General features: G+C 47.1%; 1 protein-coding gene across 3 annotated transcripts in view; it reads left to right on the forward strand.

Annotated features, from left to right (window-relative positions):
- The first annotated feature begins 405 nt into the window (after positions 1-405).
- The window catches only part of LOC132391842 (nuclear factor NF-kappa-B p105 subunit-like), a 124,736-nt gene continuing 104,365 nt past the window's right edge, over positions 406-20,776 (forward strand). The window contains exon 1 of one of the 3 annotated variants that reach the window (XM_059965518.1): positions 406-662. The gene's annotated coding sequence lies outside the window, so the exon portion shown is untranslated. Of the gene's footprint in view, positions 663-780; positions 914-1,194; positions 1,252-20,776 lie in introns of those variants that run through there. The other 2 variants (XM_059965516.1, XM_059965517.1) reach the window with 2 other exon arrangements.

A 20,776-nucleotide genomic window follows, 5' to 3' on the forward strand; every position in this document is an offset into this window, starting at 1 on the left:
GGATATATTTAAGGAAGTTGATCTTTTCCTGATTGGTCAGGGCATGTGTCTAGAAGGCAGGTGTATGGGGTTGAGTGGGATCTGGGATCATCCATGATGGAATGGTGGAGCAGACTCGATGGGCCGAATGGCCTAATTCTACTCTTATGTCTTGCAGCCTTATTTTTCTCAGTAAGTTAATCTCTTGTGTTTAGGACTATTAAATGATGTTTGATGGAATTGACTTGCAAAGAAACTTGATGTCTTTACACAGGGACCTCTGAAGGGCAACGTTAGGTGTAGTAAGGAGGGAAGGCTCACAGAGGATTGGGCCCCATTGCATGAGGTTTGACCACAGGAACAAGAGCAGAGGAGGGGAAACCACAGGTGGAGTTCTGGTCCCCTTGCTCCAGACTTGCCTTGTTGGGAGGGAAGCAAAGATTCACCAGCTGTGATCGGAGATTGGGATAACTTGGCCCGTGTTCACCGAGTTGAGGAGAACGAAAAGGGATTTGACTTTAACCACAAACTTCTGATAGGAATATACACAAAATGCTGGAGGGTCTCGGCCCGAAAAGTTGACTGCTCATCTCCCCCCAGATGCAGCATTTTGAGCGCGTAGACACCTCGCATACGCAGGAGCTCGTCCGGTCTCATTTCTGAACCGTTTGCAGGACTTCCCGGTGAGGTTTGAGACCGAGACGGGGGAGCCAGGCAGCCGGTGGTGGGGTGGGGGGAGGAAGGAGGGCAGAGAGGATCTGGGCCGAAGCCGCGCTTCCTGCCCGGAGTGGGGCGGGGCGGGGCGGGGAATTTCCCGGCCGGGAGGAAGCGCTGAGCGGCCGCGCATGGAGCGCTGAGACAGCGGCCGCCCCGCTCAGCCCAGGCCGGAGAACGTCCCATCTGGTCCCCGAGCCCGAGCGCCGGAGAGCCCGCGGTAAGGAGGGGGACCGCCACTCTTTCGCCCGGGGCCGGACCGACTTTGCGCGCTCCGGGCATCGGGAAAGGGCCGAGACTCCTGTCAGGCGCGGAGGGACGGTGGGGGTGGACGCCTCGGAGAGGGAGGAGTTAAACCCGCGGGACTGCCGGCGGAGGGGTGGGGGCTGCCGGGGCAGAGAGGGCAAGTCTCGCTGGTGGGAGTTGAGGCGATGGGCGATCTCCCGATCTGGAGCTTGTTTGATGTCGGGCTCTGCTGCCCTGTGATGGTTGAGGGAACTTTACGATAATTGACGAAGTGGGATAACGCGGTGTTTTCCTCCGGGAGGTCGGGCGAACGTGAGTACTACCACGTTAGTGGAACCTCTTGCCTGGAAGAACAGAACCGGTGCTGAGGCAGAATTGATTTCATGTTTCTGTGTTGGGTTCCCCTTCTGTCAACTGTAGACTGCTTTGTCCCACTTGAGGTTCGGCTGTAAGAGTAACTTCAACAAATGAGTGGAGATTCTGGGGGCTGTGCTGCCCACGCCAGCTTTCTGGTGAAACAGAGAGGGGGAGTTTCTCTGATCCATAAGACATTCGGCCCATCGAGTCGGACTGGCTGAGTCCGAACTAGAGCAAGTGGTGACCATATTAAACCATTGAAGTTTCAGTGGGGAATGCTGAGGTGCTGCTTTCTCTTGTGGGGAAGAGGGCCGATTACTGAGTGGGGTGCAGCTGAGGGGCTGTTTGTAGTAATTCTTTACCTGTAGAGTCGCTGTTCGTACTCAGCCAGGGGACGTTGGTTGTGTGGGATTACGGAGAGGAACCCGGCTGAAAGGGAAGAATGGCTTCCTGTTCCTATCTGGTATGCAGATACGGTGGCGGATAGGGTTCGGTTACTGACCCAGGGGATAACAATCCAGCACTGACACTGGAACTTAAATGTGATTTGGAAGAGACAAGCTGGCCACTATGGAAACAACCTGGCTCATGACCCAAGGCCTTCAATGAGGCAGGGCAAGGTGAGGCACAGGGGCGCAATGCACTGGTACTAGTGTAGATTGATTGGTATCACGATCAGTGCAGACACTGTGGGTCAAAGGGTCTGTCCCTGAACTGGGACTGTGCTGTCCTCTCCCAGTCTGACCTAACTGAGGCTCCAGACTCTCTTCATCTGGTTGAGCATGCAGCGCCCCCTGGGGTGGTCCTGTAAACACTCAGTGGTGTTGTTACATTCAAACAGAGGGGCAACAGATGCAGAGCCTCTACGGTCACTCCCAGCCTCACTGAGCTCTCAGAACATCTGCAGGCCGATTTCCAACTCGGCAGAGCCTTCCCACAGACGTCGTGGAGTTTATCCCTAGTGTTGGTTCACCAAGCGACCGCCGGACACAATCGACCTCTCGGAATCAGACCTTACAGTCAGCGTGTCAGATTCCACCAGCATATCCCTGGGTCTGTCCTGTCACACCCACCGGTACGGTGGCTTAGTTATATACGGGTGGGAGGGAGTAGCCCATGGAGTCATCCACATTGACTCCTGATGCCACAAAGTCATTTGGTTTCAGGTTACCCATGGCAAGGAGACCCCCTCCTGATCACCATCCACCCAGAGCTACTGAACTGGGGCTCCTCCTCCTTCAGGAACACTGAGAGCAGCTGCGACACAGAATGTCCCCTGGGTGGGGACCTCAGTATCCATCACTGAGTGGGGTGATGATGCCACCACTGACCCAAGAGTCTGGGTCCAGGAGAATGAGACTGACTGGGTTTGCAGCAACAGGGACAAACACATTGGGGCCTGTCCTCACCCGTCTCCCTGTGGTAGAAGTGACCATTGTGCTGTCCCTGTGGTGCCACAGTCCTGTCTTCACACTGAGGCCACCCTCCGTCATAACGTGTGGACTACACTCCTGCTAACTGGGATCTGGAATTCTGGACCCTTGTGAGGTGAGGTGGGTTACGTGGGACTGTGTGAATGTGGTGTATGACACAGATAGACGGAGTGAGGTATCCCACAGTAATGGCTCAGGTTGAAGCTTTGTAGACAACCATCTGGTTGTGAATGGTGGTGGACAGGAGGATGAGGCTCCAAGGACATCCCCATACTCAATGACACAGGACCCAACATGTGTGAGCTGGAGTCGAGGCACTCACAACCGTGTTCAGTCAGAAGTGGAACGATCCATCTTGGCTTCCCCCCCGAGATACTGCCAGAGCAGAAGCGGCTCACCCTGATTGTCTCCTGACGATCCCATTCACCCCCTGTGACATCAAAACAGCTGAGAGCTCCCAGTGGTGTGCAGATTGTCCGGTGTGTTGTTAGTAAGTGATGGAGGGTGTCATCGACAGTGTTGTCAGTGGCACTTCACTCAACAACAACCTCCCCAGTGAGAAATCCTCGGCACAGCCCAAGTCCGAACTTGATCCAGTGCACTGATCACAAATGAGAAAACCTGCAGATGCTGGAAACCCGAGCAACACACACAAAATGCTGGAGGAACTCAGCAGGCCAGCCTGCATCTATGGGAAAGAGTACAATTGACATTTCGGGCCAAGACCCTTTGGCAGGACATAGTGACTTCCCTGACATTATAACAGAGTTTGAGCGCAGCTTCTGAGAACCCTGGTGATAAAGAAGTCAATGGACATCAAAGTGAATATTCTCTCCTGGTTGGGCTCATACCACACACAGGGAAGAGGTCCAGTGTTTTGACCTCATTGCCGGAAACCATGATGTCCAAGATCATCTTCAGCTTCTTCATCGATGACCTTCCTTCCAACATAAGATGTTAACTGATTCTTCAATGTTCCATACCCTTTGTATCTCAGTTAATGAAGCAGCCCATACCTACAAGGCCTGGACAACATCCAGGCAGGTAAAATTCTCACCACAAAGATACCAGGCAATGGGCATCTACACCAGAGACTATAATCACCTACCCATGACATTTTAGTGACCGTATCATCGCCTACTTCTCCCTGCCTCAACACAGGGATTGCATTGATCAGATAGACAAATCCCATGGCTACACGAGTAGGTCAAGGCTGGGGATCTCCCAATAAGAGACTCACCTCCTGACACCGTAAGGCCGTCCCACCATCTACATGGCACAGGAGTAGTGGAATATTCTCCGCTGGCTTGAACAAGTGCGGCATCCATAACTCTTAAGAAGTTCAACTCCTTCAGAGAAAAGTAGTGGAGGGACGGAGGGAGGGAGTGCTTAAGGGGTGGTTGGGGTACTGTCTGCTCAGTCAATACACCATCCACCCCTTAAGCACTCCCTGTCTACCTCCACCACCGCTGCACTTGGCTGTTCTGCGTGCTGCCTACAAAATGAACTGATGTTACTCACACAGGGTACTCTGACAGACATCCCAAGACGCATGAGGGAAGTGGGATCAGAGGAGCATTTCCACCTGCAGGCTCCCCTGCAGCTCACACACCATCCTGACTTGGAAATGGAAGTACTGAGGAAGGGTCTCGGACCGAACTGGCACCTGTTTATTCCCCTCTGTGGACCTGCTGAGTTCCTCCAGCGTTTGTGTGTGTGTGTGTATGTGAGAGAGACTGGGAAACATCGCCGGTCCTTCACTATCACTGTGTCTAAACCCTGTTACGACCTTCTGACACGGACTGTGCTGGCTCAAGAATGCAGCTCCTTCCCACCCCCCCCCCCCCACCTTCTCGGGGGCAATTGGAGATGGACAATAAACTCTGTCTGACCAAAAACGGCCAGATTCTGAAACTGAATCTTATGTTTATATTAACAAGGTGCTTACCCCTTTAGGATTAGGGGCAGAAGTCACACTCCCATTCATACCACTGAATAATCTTATCCAGTCACTTATCATGTTGGAGGATCTTGCTGTGCACAGACTGTCTGCTATGTTTCCTATAGTGCAGATGCAACTATACTTCACTTCTACTGAACACACACTTTGGATGTGTTGAAGGACTGCTATACAAATGCGAGGTTTTCCTTCTGGGTTCTTGTACTGGTGAACAAGGGACCATTTGTGAGTCTCCTCCCACGCTGGGAGCTCAGCCTGTTGCATTGTTGCTGGAATCAGTTACACTGTTGATGATATGAAGTGATCCTATCCGTATTATACAAAGTAACTTCAAACTGACACTTTAGTTACACTCGCCCTCTGATACTGAGGGGCATCTAGTGACAGACTGGAACTAACCACTTGCATACCCTGTGTGAAGAAGGCTCTATCCATTGGTCTTTTCAAATCCCATCCCCACATATGTAACTGGCTCCTGTTCTTCATGGGCAGTCCCCTCCACTCCGGTCCTCTGTCCCCTGAGGTGAATGTGGGAACCACAGACTCGCCCCCAGGGTCTGGAAAAGCCTGATGGGGCAGGCAGTAGTCCATGGGGTGGTTCACTCTTCCTGACTGTCTCTGTGCTCTCTGAGTTCTCAAATTCTTCTCCAGTTTAAGTGATCATGGACCATGGATTTCTAGGAGACCATGGGAATGTTGCATTTTTGAAGTAGATTCTGAGCACATCACTAAAACTTTTCCTCTGTCTGACCAATAATCTGGAGTATTGTGTTCAGTTTTGGTCTCCAAATTTGAGGAAGGACATTCTTGCTTTTGAGGGAGTGCAGCGTAGGTTCACAAGGTTGATTTCCGAGATGGCGGGATGGTCAAATGTTGAAAGATTGGAGTGACTGGGCTTGTATACACTGGAATTTAGAAGGATGAGAGGGGATCTGATTGAAACATATAAGATTATTAAGGGATTGGACACGCTAGAGACAGGAAGCATGTTCCTGATGTTGGGGGAGTCCAGAACCAGAGGCCACAGTTTAAGAATAAGGGGAAGGTCATTTAGAATGGAGTTGAGGAAAAACCTTTTCATCCAGAGAGTTGTGGATCTGTGGAATGCTCTGCCTCAGAAGGCAGTGGAGGCCAATTCAAGAAAGAGTTAGAGCTCTTACAGATAGTCGAGTCAAGGGATATGGGGAGAAGGCAGAAACGGGGTACTGATTGTGGATGATCATCCACGATCACATTGAATGGCGCTGCTAGCTCGAAGAGCCAAATGGCCTACCCCTGCACCTATTGACTATTGTCTAATCTCTCCCCATGAGCTTGTTACGGAGACAGTGCTGGCCATGCATTGAACCGCCCACCGCAGCGAGCTGTGTCTAACCTGCTGCCTGGGACGTTGGCCAGGGAGACATTGCTCCCAGTGGATTTGGGAGAATTTGCAAACTTGCTGTGTAATTTGGGTCATTTGCACAAGTAAGTGAATTCACAGGTGCAGTGAGAAACTTGCTTACAGCAGCATCAGAAGCACGCAGCATCAGATAAGCAGCATTCACAAGAATCAACAATTAAAGATTTCAGTATGATTGAAGGACCACAGTGAAAATTTACAAGGATGTTGCCAGGAATTGAGGACCTGAATTATAGGGAAAGATTGAATAGGTTAGCACTTTATTTAGAATTTATTTAAGTCTTACATCCATCCCACAACACGGAGGAGTATAATTCTTTGTGTTATGACTCCGTCGTAATGTAGAGACATGTTTGCTGAGTGGTTGTGGCATTCTCCACTGCAGCATACAGTGACACTGTGCATCAGGATCATGGCATTAGAAGACCTTTGCTTTGGAGCTGACAGCTGCAAGGCCACTCTCCTGTCTGCCTCAGCGAGCGGCTTCCAACAAGGGCCTGGAGCTCGGCCTCTGAACAGGCATCATCTGCGAGTTGCGGCTCAGCAAATGTTGGGTGACCTGGTTCTGGAGCGAGGTGATGTGGGTGGGAGAGTTTCCTGTTAGCTCTGTGGATCAGCCGTACTCCCACAGGAAGCCTGCTGGAGGCGTGGCAGCGTTGTGCTGGGCAGTGAAGCAGCCACTATTGACTGAGAGTGGGTCTGCTGTGGACCCTTGGTCAGGATTACAGCTTTAAGGTGCAAAGGAATTTCTGCAGGAAATCAGATTTGAGAAAGAAGTATGGCAATCCTTGATGGGGGAAGTCAGTGGTGAGATTTATTATCACCGATATAGTTAATGAAGTTTGTTTTGTGGCAGCAGTATGGTGCAATACATTAAAAATTACAACAGTTACAATAAACTATAAATTGCGCCAAAGGAGAGCGATATAGTGAAGTAGGGTTCATGGACTGTTTAGAAATCCGATGGCAGAAGGAAAGAAGCTGTTTCGAAAATGTGTGTGTGACTTTAGGCTTTTTTTTCTGTACCTCCTCCCTGAGGTGGTCAATGAGAAGAGGGCATATCCTGGGTTTTGGGGGTCCTTCGTGATGGATGTAAGGCACCACCTTTGATAGATGGCCTCAGTGCTGGGGAGACCAGTGCCCATGATGGAACTGGCTGAGTTTTACAACCCTCTGCAGCCTTTTCTGTTGCTGTGTGTCACCACCTCCGTATCAGAGCGATTTGAATGGTACATCTGTAGAAACGTCCTCGAGCCTTTGGTGACGTACTGAATCTCTTCAAACCTATATGTAGTGGATTCTAGTTATTTGGGACACATCTGTACATTGTGGCCAATTAAATGGCTGCCCCAATTAGCTGGTTTTATGAAAATGGTTAAAAAGATATGAAAAAGACAAACTGCCATTTAACTGAGTAGTAAGATATGTTATTTAAATGAAGTACAGACAAGTTAGAACACTAACAGTACTACACAGTGCTGTAAAACTGTAGGTCCTAATAGTTATCAATAGAGGAATTTATCCAGTGTTCTTGCCGTCTTCTTTTCTTCATCTTAAGCCCATCATCCCTCCTGGGCCCCGACAGCAGCTCACCTGAGTCTCTGTCCTGGACCAGACTTTCGAGTTGTCCCCAGGTGTAGCCCATCTTTGAAGGTAATTTCTCTCCCAGGATTGAGGTTTTGACCTTTCTGTAGCACAGGATGGGGTTGCTAACCCCATGCCCAACCCACCTCCTTTCGCAGCCAGGCTTGGGACCGTCCATAGCAGAGTTGTGTTCTTTTGATTGTGCTGATTTTGTTCGGAGACCTATTGCAGCTAATGGACTGCCCATTTACAATTGCATCCTCCAATTCTTCATTTTCAAACATACAAAGTACATTTATTATCAAATGCCCTAGTCTGCATTGATCTGGTGACTAGTGGGGTACCACAAGGCTTGGTGCTGGGACCGCAGCTATTTTCAATATACAGTAATCTCGATGAAGCGATTAAAAGTAACATTAGCAGATTTACAGACGACACAAAGCTGGGTGGCAGTGTGAAATGTGAGGAGGATGTTACAAGAATGCAGGGTGACTTGGACAGGTTGGGTGAGTGGGCAGATGCATGGCAGATGCAGTTTAATGTGGATAAATGTGAGATTATCCACTTTGGTGGCAAGAACAGGAAGGCAGATTACTATCTGAATGGTGTCAAGTTAGGAAAAGGGGAAGTACAATGAGATCTAGGTGTCCTTGTACATCAGTCACTGAAAGTAAGCATGCAGGTACAGCAGGCAGTGAAGAAAGCTAATGGCGTGTTGGCCTTCATAACAAAGGGAGTTGAGTACAGGAACAAAGAGGTCCTTCTGCAGTTGTACAGGGCCCTGGTGAGACCACATCTGGAGTATTGTGTGCAGTTTTGGTCTCCAAATTTGAGGAAGGACAATCTTGCTATTGAGGGAGTGCAGTGTAGGTTCACGAGGTAAATTCCCAGGATGGTGGGACTGTCATAATTTGAAAGATTGGAGCTACTGGGCTTGTATACACTGGAATTTAGAAGGATGAGAAGGGATCTGATTGAAACATATAAGATTATTAAGGGATTGGACATGCTAGAGGCAGGAAACATGTTCCCGATGTTAGGAGTCCAGAATCAGAGGCCACAGTTTAAGAATAAGCGGTAGGCCATTTAGAACGGAGTTGAGGAAAAACTTTTTCACCCAGAGAGTTGTGGATCTGTGGAATGCTCTGCCTCAGAAGGCAGTGGAGGCTAATTCTCTGGATGCTTTCAAGAAAGTTAGATAGAGTTCTTAAAGATAGCGGAGTCAAGGGACACGGGGAGAAGGCAGGAACGGGGTACTGATTGTGGATGATCAGCCATGATCACAGTGAATGGCGGTGCTGGCTCAAAGGGCCGAATGGCCTACTCCTGCACCTATTGTCTATTGATCGTCCCGTTCAAACCACTCAAAACCAGCAAACCGGCAACACATGTAACATAAACCCAAAAGTCCTCCAAACTGAGTCCACAGCCTCGCTGAACGATCCCTGAAATGTAGACCCAAGACTCCTGCACTTTCATCTGACAGCAGCGAGTGAGAGTGAGAACAGTCAAATACAGGCAGATGGTGCTGAACACCCACCCATCCTCTGCTGTTGTCCTCGTCAATTTTAACCTCGCTCAACGCCTCAGTCAGAGAGAAGCAGTGGAGTCGGTCATGGGCTCGTGACCCGTCTCCATGCTTCCAGGCCTCTAGGCTGCACAAACCTTACTCCAAACCTTACCAAACTCCCTCGGAGACAGCAAAGCACCAGATCGCTCAGACGGCGCAAAACACATCATCGGAATATAAATCACAGGTTCCAGCTTAGCAGTAGAATCATATCTGAAAGAAGAAATAGCTTCATGAACTTTCTGCAGGGCATCGCTGTTGGTGCGTCTTTTAAGATGATGGTCCATACCTTCAAACTCTTCGTAGTTCTTAACTTGTTGAAATAGTGAAATTGCTTCATTTTCACACCCGGCCCTCTCTGGCATCTCCAGGCCTGAATGCTTGAAACTGCAGTGAGTAAAATAGTTCTGAATTGTCTTGCTGCTTATTTGTCCCCAACTATCAGTGACAAAAGTCACTGCTGTTTGAACACAAACACACACAACTGACGTTATTTCGGTGTAGGAGGAGGGCGGTGAGGAGGTCCTTAATGGCAACGTTCCTCACAGTGAGATCTGGGCGACCTCTCTGTAGCCCCTGGTCAGATGCCTCACTTTGTGAGTCTTGGAGGAAGGCTTTGAGATTCTGAATTTGTGACGAAGGAGCTAACAGATGATCAAATATAAGCATGACAGGGTAACTCAAGAGGGGACAGGTGATAAGTGTGGTTATCTATGTGTGAAGTTACAGGAGATAGGTGAAATCTTAAATGCATCTGGTCTGTATTTACAGTGAAGAATGACTTTGAAGCCAGTGAGTTGGGGAAGGGAACAGCAATGTCCTGAAACACATCTACAATATAAAGAGGAGGTCCATTACACAGAAAGGGTGCAGCCGAGTGTATCCTAGGACGTTGTGAGAAGCCAGGGAAGAAGTTGCTGGAACCCTGGGAGAGAGATTTGTATCATCATTAGCCTCAGGCAGGTGCAGGATGACTGGAGGGTGAATAATGCAGTGTTTTTATTTAATAAGGTCTGTGGGGACAAGCCAGGGAAAATGTCTGTGAGTCAAACATCAGAGGTGTGAAAGTTACTGGTGGAAATTCTGAGGGACATGATCTATTTGCAAGAACCGATTAGAGATAGTCATCTTGGCTTTGTGAGTGGGAAGTCATGTCTCATGAAACAGGTGAACAGGAGGATTGATGAGGGCAGGGCGGTAGACATCTACGTTGACTTTAACAAGGTCTTTGACGACCCCTAAATGGTAGGCTGGTCAGATAACATGGGAGCTCGACATTTGGACACCAGAATGAGGGTGACAGAGGGAAGCAGATGGTGTTGGAGCTGGGCTGTTCCTCAGATTGGAGGCCTGTGACCAGTGGTGTGCCACAGGGGTCGATGCTGACTCCCTAGTGTTTGTCATCTATATTAATGACAATGCAGTTGAGTAGGTCTCTAATACAATAAAGATGAGCCCATGATCTCTTAAGCAACTGCCATGATACCCATGCTGATGCTGTAGTCATGGCGCTGAATTCCCGCACACCACCAATGTACACTAATTTGCCATAAATTCTTCATTGCTTGGTCGAGTGCAGGTAAAGTCACACTGACTCCATTCAGTTTCCTTGGAATTAGTGACAGTTTTCTAAAGGTTGGTGTTGCTTTCTTTCTACGTAATATCGATTTGTTAAAAGGCTCAGAATCTTATAACACTGCATAGCTACAGGCCTTTCAGCCCGCTATGTCTACTGAACATGGCCGGCCTACCAGTACGTGATCTACATCCCTCCAAGCCCTGCCTGTTCATGTCCCTCTGCTAAACCTCCACATCCTCTTTGTAATGAAACAACCAGAACTGCAGACAGTGCTCCACATGGGGCAAACCAAAGTTCTGTATAGCAGTAACATAACATCCCAACTCGTTTACTCAGTGTTCTGACGAATGAAGGCAAGTACAGTACACCATAAGCTGCCTTTACTCACTGTCTACTTGCATGGCCATTTTTAGGAGCTATGGACTTGAAACCCAAGATCCATCATACGTCAAGGCTCCCTGGCGCACGGCCATTAACTGTATACCTACCCCTTACATTTGACCTCCCAAAGTGCAACACCTCACACTTGTTCAAATTAAACTCCATCTGCCATTTCTCTGCCCATATTTGTAACTGATCTATATCCCGCTGAATCTTTTGATAGTCCTGTATGCTGTCCACAACTCCACCAATCTGTGTGTCACCTGCAATCTTACGAACCCACACACCTTCATTTTCATATTATGGATACAGAACTGGCCCCTGTGGAACATTACTGGTCATGGTCCCCCTGCTAGAGTAACACCCCTCCACCATACTCTCTGTCTTCTATTGAGAAGCCAATTCTGAATTCTCAAGTGGAGATTGTGCATAGTGGGGGTGGTCAGATGATACAGCAGGATATAGATAGATCAGGAATTCAAGGTAGAGAAATTAGCAATAACTCACTGAATGTGGCCACGTCAGTAGATAGGGTGGTCGAGAAGGTAAGGAAAAGTACGGTGTATCTAATAGCTTCCCAAATGCACTGATGTACCTGTCTCTACCGCTACGCCTGACAGAACGTTCCATGCACCCACCACTCTGTGTAAACAACTTACCTCTGACATCCTCCAATCATCTTGAAAATATGTCTTCTTGTATTAGCCATTGATTTGGGGCAGTATAAATATCAGGGATTCATGTTGCAGCTGTATTAAATTTTGGTTGGTTCGCACTCAGAGTAATGCATTCAGTTCTGGCAGCCTTATGACAGGAAGAATGTGAAGACTTTGGAGAGGATGCTTCCTGTGTTAGAGACTGTGAGCTGTAAGGAAAGCTTGGACAAACTTGGTTTATATTTTCTGGAGGCTGAGGGGAGACTTAATAGATTACAAGAGGCAAAGATAGGGCAGATAATCCAGGAACTTTTCACAGAGTAAAAATGTCAAGTAAAAGAGGATGTTCATATCAAATGGTTCCGTTTATTATCGGAGTATGTATACAGAATCCTACCTGAGATACCTGTCACAGACATCCGTGGAAAACAGAGAACCCCAAAAGAATGAATGACAAAATTGTCAGAACTCCAAGGCCCTCGTTCCCCCCCTTCCCCCTTTCCCCTCACAAGCAGCTACAAGCATCGAGGTAACAACCAACCCCCTTCCCTCTGCTCCTCATCACCCACCGTCCAGCAAACAACAGCCAAGCACCCAAAGAGAGACCAATGTCGACAAAAACTATTGTTTACCCGACAGTGCGACATGCCACGGGCTCCCTATCTGTCTCTCTCTCTCTCTCTCTCTCTCTGTCAAGGGACAGAGATGTATCACCCATTTCACAGCAAAAGAGGGGCTGGGGCTGACCATCGTTGTTATAGTGTTACGGTCTGCCGCATAGGTTTTTATTCCAAGATTCTCCGACTCGAGAATCGGCAGCAAACTCCCCCCCCCCCCCCCCCATCGAGAGAGAGAGTGTGACCACTTGACTACAGAGACCTCTGTCCATCATCCTGATGGTCCTTCTCCCGCAGCATCTCAGTCGGCAACGCCAGCCGGGAATCGGTTGTCCACCGGGCTGCACCCCGAGGTGCCATCTTCCAAGCAGTGCCTGGCGAATGTCGTAGAACAGCCAGCCGGCTGCTTCAGGAATGGGAACTCACCTGCTGTGTTTTTAAAACAAAATGCAGTTTGAGTGCCATTGCAGATCAGCTGAAAGGAGACAAGTCGTTTTATAATATATACACGTAAAGAGTGGCGGGTGCCTGGATAGGAAGCAGGTAGTTGCATTTACAAGATTTTTGGATAGAATCACGAGTACGCAGGGAATGGAGAGAGATGGATTTTATACAGGCAGAAGAGAATTCGATTGTATTCAGGGCAGACACGGTTGTCCGAAGGGTTCACTCTTGTGCTGCACTGTTCTGTTTTCCACCAATTTTCCTGTCATCTACACACTTACCGAACAGGCCACGGACATCTTCTTCCAAACCATTTATAATCACAAACTGAGGTCTCAGCTCTGATCCTTGAGGAACAACAGGTTTCTCCAGTCAGAGAAACACTCCTCCATCACTATAAACAAGTCAATACAGAGACAGGTGCGTAAAAAGGGCCCAAAGGATCACTAGGGAGCTGAGTCACCCCAACAATAAACTGTTCCAGCTGCTACCATCCGGGAAACAGTACCGCGGCATAAAAGCCAAGACCATAGGCTCTGGGACAGCTTCTTCCAACAGGCCCTCAGACTTGTGCTGACACAATTGTATTTCTATGCTATACTAACTGTCCTGTTGTACATACTGTTTATTACAAATTACTATAAATTGCACATTGCACATTTAGATGGAGATGTAACGTAAAGATTTTTACTCATGTAAGTGAAGGATGTAAGTAATAAAGTCAATTCAATTCAATTATGTAACTAGCTACGAATTCAGTGAATCCCATATATCTTAATCATCTGGATCATCCTGTCAAATATTTTACTGTGGTTTTTGCGGACAATGTTGCTTGCCCTACCCTCGTCAATCAGCTTAACACCTCTGCAAAATACTAAATTAAATCTGTGAGACAGGACTCAGCCCACACAAAGCTGTGATAACTATCCCTAATAAGTCCATGCTTTTCCAAATGCAAATAGATCCTGTCTTTAAGAATCTTCACCAGCCTATGTTTTGCAGATTTGTCCTTTTTGCCCTTAAATAAAGGGACAATATCGCACACTCTCCAGTTCTGTGGGACCTTATGGGATGAGAGGGCACCAAGTTTAGTTTATTCGTAGATTTAGATCCTGTGGATTCATCAGGAGCTGATCCAGGGCCTGAAGACAACTGTTCCTCGGACTCATTTGGAACTGAAGGTGAATTGCTTCCTCTGCTTCTGTGGCTTCTGAGTGTGATGGAGCCCATGTGGGAATCACAGACTCTGCCACAGTATAGCAGGATGTGCTGAGAGTAACAGCTCTTTCCCACCATGTTCACTGTCTCTGTGTGTACCTACTGCACAGATACAAGGTTCTCAATCCCACTGCTGCTTCTCTGCGTTGAATGGACACAGAGCAGATATTCCTAGGTGTCATTGGAGAGGGTGCATTTCCACAAGCAGACTTTGAGCATGTCCTTGAATCTATTCCTTTCCCAAGGGACTCTCCTCCCACAGCAGTGCTGATTTGCACAATGCAGATGATTGGACAAGCTTGGGGATTGGAGACTTGGAGTCCAAGGCTTCAATCCCCCATGGAGGAAGACTTGAGTATTACAAGAAGGGCATACACTAGCCCACCTCTGAAAACAACCTCAAGGTTATTGTTAGGCTGACTAGCCTGCTTCTGTCAGACTGAATGAACAGGGATGAATTTAATTAGATTAGATTAACTTTATTCATTACAGAAACAATGAAATATACAGTGAAAAGCATAATTTGCATCACAACCGAAACACGCCGTGGATGTGCCGGGGGCAGCCTGCAAGTGTCACTAGCTTCTGGCACCAACATGGCATGCCCACGACTTACTAACCAGCACGTCTTTGGAATGAAACTGGAGCACCTGGGGAGAACATACAAACTCTTTACAGGCAGCAGTGGAAGTTTAACTCCTGCTACACTGCTACCTAAGCATACACAATGGGGTGACTGGTTTCTGCAGGTTCTGTTGTGCTATGAGTTTATTACAACTGTGGTTACACATCATGGGGACCTCATTGGTTGTAGGGGTACCTGGGATGTCCAAAGCTGTGAAAGCAGTTTGGAAATGCAGGGCTTTTTTTTGACATTTATTCATTTGACAATGTGGCAGGGGGATGGGAACAAGTGCAGAGAGACGGGGATGGGGGGGGGTGTAAAATGAGGGTAGAAGCAAAAAGTAGTTAGGTGAAAAGTAAAAGTCAGCATGGATTTGTGAAAGGAAAATCATGTCTGAGGAATCTTATAGAATTTTTTGAAGATGTAACTAGTAGAGTGGATAGGGGAGAGCCAGTGGATGTGGTATATTTAGATTTTCAAAAGGCTTTTGACAAGGTCCCACACAGGAGATTACTGTGCAAACTTAAAGCACACAGTATTGGGGGTATGGTATTGATGTGGATAGAGAATTGGTTGGCAGACAGGAAGCAAAGAGTGGGAGTAAACGGGACCTTTTCAGAATGGCAGGCAGTGACTAGTGGGGTACCGCAAGGCTCAGTGCTGGGACCCCAGTTGTTTATATCTTAATGATTTAGAGGAGGGAATTAAATGCATCATCTCCAAGTTTGCGGATGACATGAAGCCGGGCGGCGGTGTTAGCTGTGAAGAGGATGCTAAGAGGATGCAGGGTGACTTGGATAGGTTAGGTGAGTGAGCAAATTCATGGCAGAAGCAATTTAATGTGGATAAATGTGAGGTTATCCACTTTGGTTGCAAGAACAGGAAAACAGATTATTATCTGAAAGGTGGCCGATTAGGAAAAGGGGAGTTGCAACGAGACCTGGATGTCATTGTACACCAGACATTGAAGGTGGGCATGCAGGTACAGCAGGCAGTGAAAAAGGCAAATGGTATGTTGGCATTCATAGCAAAAGGATTTGAGTACAGGAGCAGGGAGGTTCTACTGCAGTTGTACAAGGCCTTGGTGAGACCGCACCTAGAATATTGTGTGCAGTTTTGGTCCCCTAATCTGAGGAAAGACATTCTTGCTATACAAAGAAGGTTCACCAGATTGATTCTTGGGATGGCAGGACTTTCATATGAAGAAAGACTGGATCAACTAGGCTTATACTCACTGGAATTTAGAAGATTGAGACATATAAAATTCTAAAGGGATTGGACAGGTTAGATGCAGGAAGATTGTTTCCGATGTTGGGGAAGTCCAGAACGAGGGGTCACAGTTTAAGGATAAAGGGGAAGCCTTTTAGGACCGAGATGAGGAAAAACTTCTTTACACAGGGAGTCGTGAATCTGTGGAATTCTCTGCCACAGGAAACAGTTGAGGCCGGTTCATTGGCTATATTTAAGAGGAAGTTAGATATGGCCCTTGTGGCTAAAGGGATCGGGGGTATGGAGAGAAAGCAGGTACAGGGTTTTGAGTTGGATGATCAGCCATGATCATACTGAATGGCAGTGCAGGCTCAAAGGGCCGAATGGCCTACTCCTGCACCTATTTTCAATGTTTCTATTTATCTCAGGCTGTCTGAAGTAAGTCTCCAGCAGAAGCTCTTTCACCCTTCATCCCACACTAACAACACATTACTCCAGTACAACCAGATCCCACCCCACAGCTTCATCATCACAATCAGACCATGTTGGAACACCCAGCAGGGCCAGGATCGGTACTTACAGGAGTTTAGATGAAAAAGGGTTATCTGAGGGACATAACTACAAGATAAGAAGCTGGTCAATGAAAGCTGAGGCCTGCAGTAATTTTTTCTCAGGGTGGTGAATCTCTGAGGGTGGAAGAGGACAGATTTTTGGATTATATTTAAATTTCGAGGTTTAAAAGATTGAGGAACTGAGTGCTGTGGGGAACTGGAACAAAAGGTGACGAGGCCAGCATAGATCAGCCATGTTCACATTGAATTTGAAGTCTTGCTCCTTTTTTAAAATCATAGGAGCAGAATTAGGTCATTACACCCATTGAGTCTGCTGCACCATTCCTCCATGGCTGATATATTATCCTTCTCAACCCCATTCTTCTGCCTTCTCCCCAAAACCTTTACTAAGAAACTTTAAATGTTGCCAATGACTTGGCCTTCACAGTTGTCTGTGGCAAGGAATTCCACAGATTTACCTCCCTCTGGCGAAAGAAATTCCTTCTCCTCTCTGTTGTAAAGGGATGTCCCTCTATTCTGAGTCTGCCCTCTGGTTGAGAGGGATGTCCCTTTGACAGTCAAAACATGGAGGCAACTTCACAACTTCTACAGCCCTCGACGACCTTGTGATTTCAGTCTCTGAGCCTGATGTCAGGGCATCCTTCAGGAGGATGAACGCACAGAAAGCGTCTGGCACAGATGGGATAGCGGGCCAAGTTCTAAAAACCTGTGCTGATCAACTGGCTGGAGTGTTCAATGAGATCTTTAACCTCTCTCTTTGGCCATCTGAGGTTCCCATTTGCTTCAAGCGGGCTTCAATTATACTGGTGCCTATGAAAAACATGGTAACCCGCCTCAATGACTAGCATCCAGTAGCACTTATAGTACATCCACTGTGACGAAGTGCCTTGAGAGGTTGGCAATGAAACATATCAATTCTTGCCTGAGGAGTGATTGGGACCCACTCCAGTTTGCCTACCGCCACATCAGGTCCACAGCAGATACCAGTTCATTGGCTCCTCACTCAACTCTGGAACTTCTGGACAATGAAAGTGCGTATATCTGGATGTTCCTCACTAAGTGCAGCTCGGCATTCAATACCGTCAACCCCTCAAAACTAATCAATAAGCTCCAAGACCTTGGCCTCAATACGTCCTTATGCAACTGAATTCTTGATTTTCTCACTTGCAGATTTCGGTTTGTTTGGCTTGGCAACAACAGCTCCACAATCATCATTAGCAAAGGTTCACCACAAGGCTGGGAGCTTAGCCCCCTGTTCTACTCACTTTATACTTATGACCATGAAGCTACGCACAGCTCTAACGCCCTATTTAAGTTTGCTGATGATACCACTGCCATTGGCTGAATCAAAGTTGGTGACGAATCAACATACGGGAGGGAGATTGAAAATCTGGCTGAGTGGTGCCGCAGCAACAACCTCTCACTCAATGTCATCAAGATCAAGGAGATGATTATTGAGTACAGGAGGAGGTAGCTGGAGGTCGACGAGCCAGTCCTCATCGGGGAATTAGAGGTGGAGAGGGTCAGCAACTTTAAATTCCTTATTGTTATAATTTCTGAGAATCTGTCCAGGGTCCAACACTTAGGTGACATTATGAAGAAGAAAGCACAGTAACATCTATTTTCTTAGACTTCTGCGAAGATTTGGCATGTCATCAAAAACTTTGACAACCTTCTCTGGATGTGTATTGACTTGGTTGCATCGCGGCATACTATGGAAACACCAAATCCCTTCAATACCTTCAAGAGTAGTTGATACAGCCCAGTCCACCACAGGTAAAGCCATTCCACCCATTGAGCACACCTACATGGAGTGCAGTCCCAAGAAAGTAGCATCCATCATCAAGGACCCCCACTATCCAAGCTATGCTCTCATCTAGCTGCTGGCATCAGGAAGGAGATGCAGGAGACTCAGGACCCACACCACCAGGTTCAGGAATAGTTATTAACCCTCAACCATCAGTCTCTTGAACCAGAGAGGATAACTTTACTCACCTAACAAGGATCTGTTCCCACAACCTACAGGCTCACTTTCAAGGACTCTTCATCTTATGTTCTCAATATTTATTTATTGTTTATTTATTATTGTTGTTATTGGCCACCCTACCACCGAGCACGTATACAAGGTGCGCTGCCACAGGAAAGCAGCATCTGTCGTCATCGACCCCCACCATCCAGGCCATGTTCTCTTCTTTATTGTCATCAGACAGTAGGTGCGGGAGCTTGTCCTAACATCACCAGGTTCAGGAACAATTGTTTCCCTTCAACCATCAGGCGTCTGAAATGGCATGATTAACTACACTCACTTAACCCTGAACTGATTCCACTCCCTACTGACTCACTTTCAAGGACTCTACTTGAGGACTGAAAACTCTTGCTTTCAGTACTATTTATTAATTTGTACAATTTGACTTCTTTTACCTCATTGGTTGTTTGTCAGTCATTGTGTATAGTTTTTCATAAATTCTGTTGTGTTCATTTTCCTGTAAATGCCTGCAAGGAAATTAATTTTAAGGTAGTATATGGCGCCTTGGTAGCGTGGCAGTTAGCATGATGCTCTTACAGCTTGGCATCCAAGTTCAGTGTTCAATTCTGGCACCGTCTTTAAGGAGTGTGTATGTTCTTCCCGTGACAGTATGGGTTTTCGCCGGATGCTCCAAATCCTCCCACATTCCAAAGGTGTACCGGTTAGTAGATTAATTGGTCATTGTAAATTGTTTTGTGATCAGGCTGGGGTTAACTACGTAGCTGGGTCGCTGGCTGTCACAGCTCATTGGGCTGGGAGGGCCCGTTCTGCTCTGCATCTCTAAATAAAAATAAAAAACACGTACATACTTTGTTAATAAATTTACTTTGAACACTCATTTCTGGTTGGGGTTGGGGCGTTGTGTGTATGAGCCGAATCGAGTTGTTGTGGCTTGGCTCCAAGAGCAGGGAACAAGCCGGTGCCTGGCCGTTGCTGGGGCGGACATGGAGGCATTTCAGAGTGGCAGAACCAAGGCAAGGCAGAGTTGAGGCGGTGAGACCCAGGCCTGAGAGCGAGGAATATGCCGATGTTTTGACCGATTTAAGCACTGGGCCGGATTGGAAAGGTGGGGTGTGGGTCAAATTGGAGTGGTGGATGCTGGGCCTGAGAGCATATCAAAGCGGCAGGGCCTGGTCCGAGAGCGTGGGATGGCCCGCGAGTGCTGGGCCAGATTGAAAAGGTCATTGTGTCAGGGCCGCAGGAGAGGGACAGGGCAGTATTTAGCTCACTGCTTGGTGAGGTTTACTCATCTCTGCACTGACCTGAGGTTGTGGCCTGCATCTAACAGGCTCCTGGATCAGTGTGACTGGTTTTGTGGCAGTGGGTTCACTTTTGTGACCTCAGTTTCTGAATGTTATTTGCCTACTTATATTTTTCTGCACGCTGGCTGTGAGACGGTCTTTTTTTTAAATGAGTTTAGTTGGGTTCCTTTGTTTTGTGGTTACCTGTAAGGAGACAAATCTCGTGGTTGTATAAAATATACATTCTTTGAACTTTGAACTTTCCAGTGTTTAATGTGTCTTCTGTCAGTGTTGCCACTTCATTAACTTCTGACAAAACACTCAGAACGCCCTCCCTCACTGAGGGTCTACATAATGTATTCCTTCAGGCAAAACCTTTTCATGCTTTATCCACAACGACTTTTATTCCCAATTCATTTTCCATTCTTGGGGATTTTCCCGTTGTTGTTGAGGCAAGTCTACTACACTCAGGAAGGCGATGATGAGATGCCTTGCTGTTGAGGTAGAGCAAAGGCAGGACAATGATGCTGAACATTTCAACCAAGTTGCTTCGGGGATCCCTTCTGTTTCAAAGTCAAAGGAAATTCATCATCAAAGTACATTTATGATATTATACCTTGAGATTCATTTTCTTTCAGGCAATTACAGAAAATTAAAGAAATCATGAAAACTATACATAAACTCTGACAAACAACCAATGTGCAAAAGAATTCAAATTCTGCAATAGAGAATAAATAAATAACACTGTGAACATGAGTTGTAGAGGTTTGAAAGTGACTTCTTAGCTTCAGTCCCATCCATCTCTCCAATCCTGTTCTGCAGGGCAAGTGAATGGTGACTAATGCTGGGGGACACAGCATATCTTCAAAATATCCAGATGAGGAATTCCTTCTTTCTCAGTTGTCCCTCTCCTCTAGAGAGATGTGGATGCTGAATCATTGAATAAGACTAAGATAGTTTGGA

The sequence above is a fragment of the Hypanus sabinus genome, chromosome 3 (assembly GCF_030144855.1).
Source record: "Hypanus sabinus isolate sHypSab1 chromosome 3, sHypSab1.hap1, whole genome shotgun sequence".
Taxonomy (NCBI): Eukaryota; Metazoa; Chordata; class Chondrichthyes; order Myliobatiformes; family Dasyatidae; genus Hypanus; species Hypanus sabinus.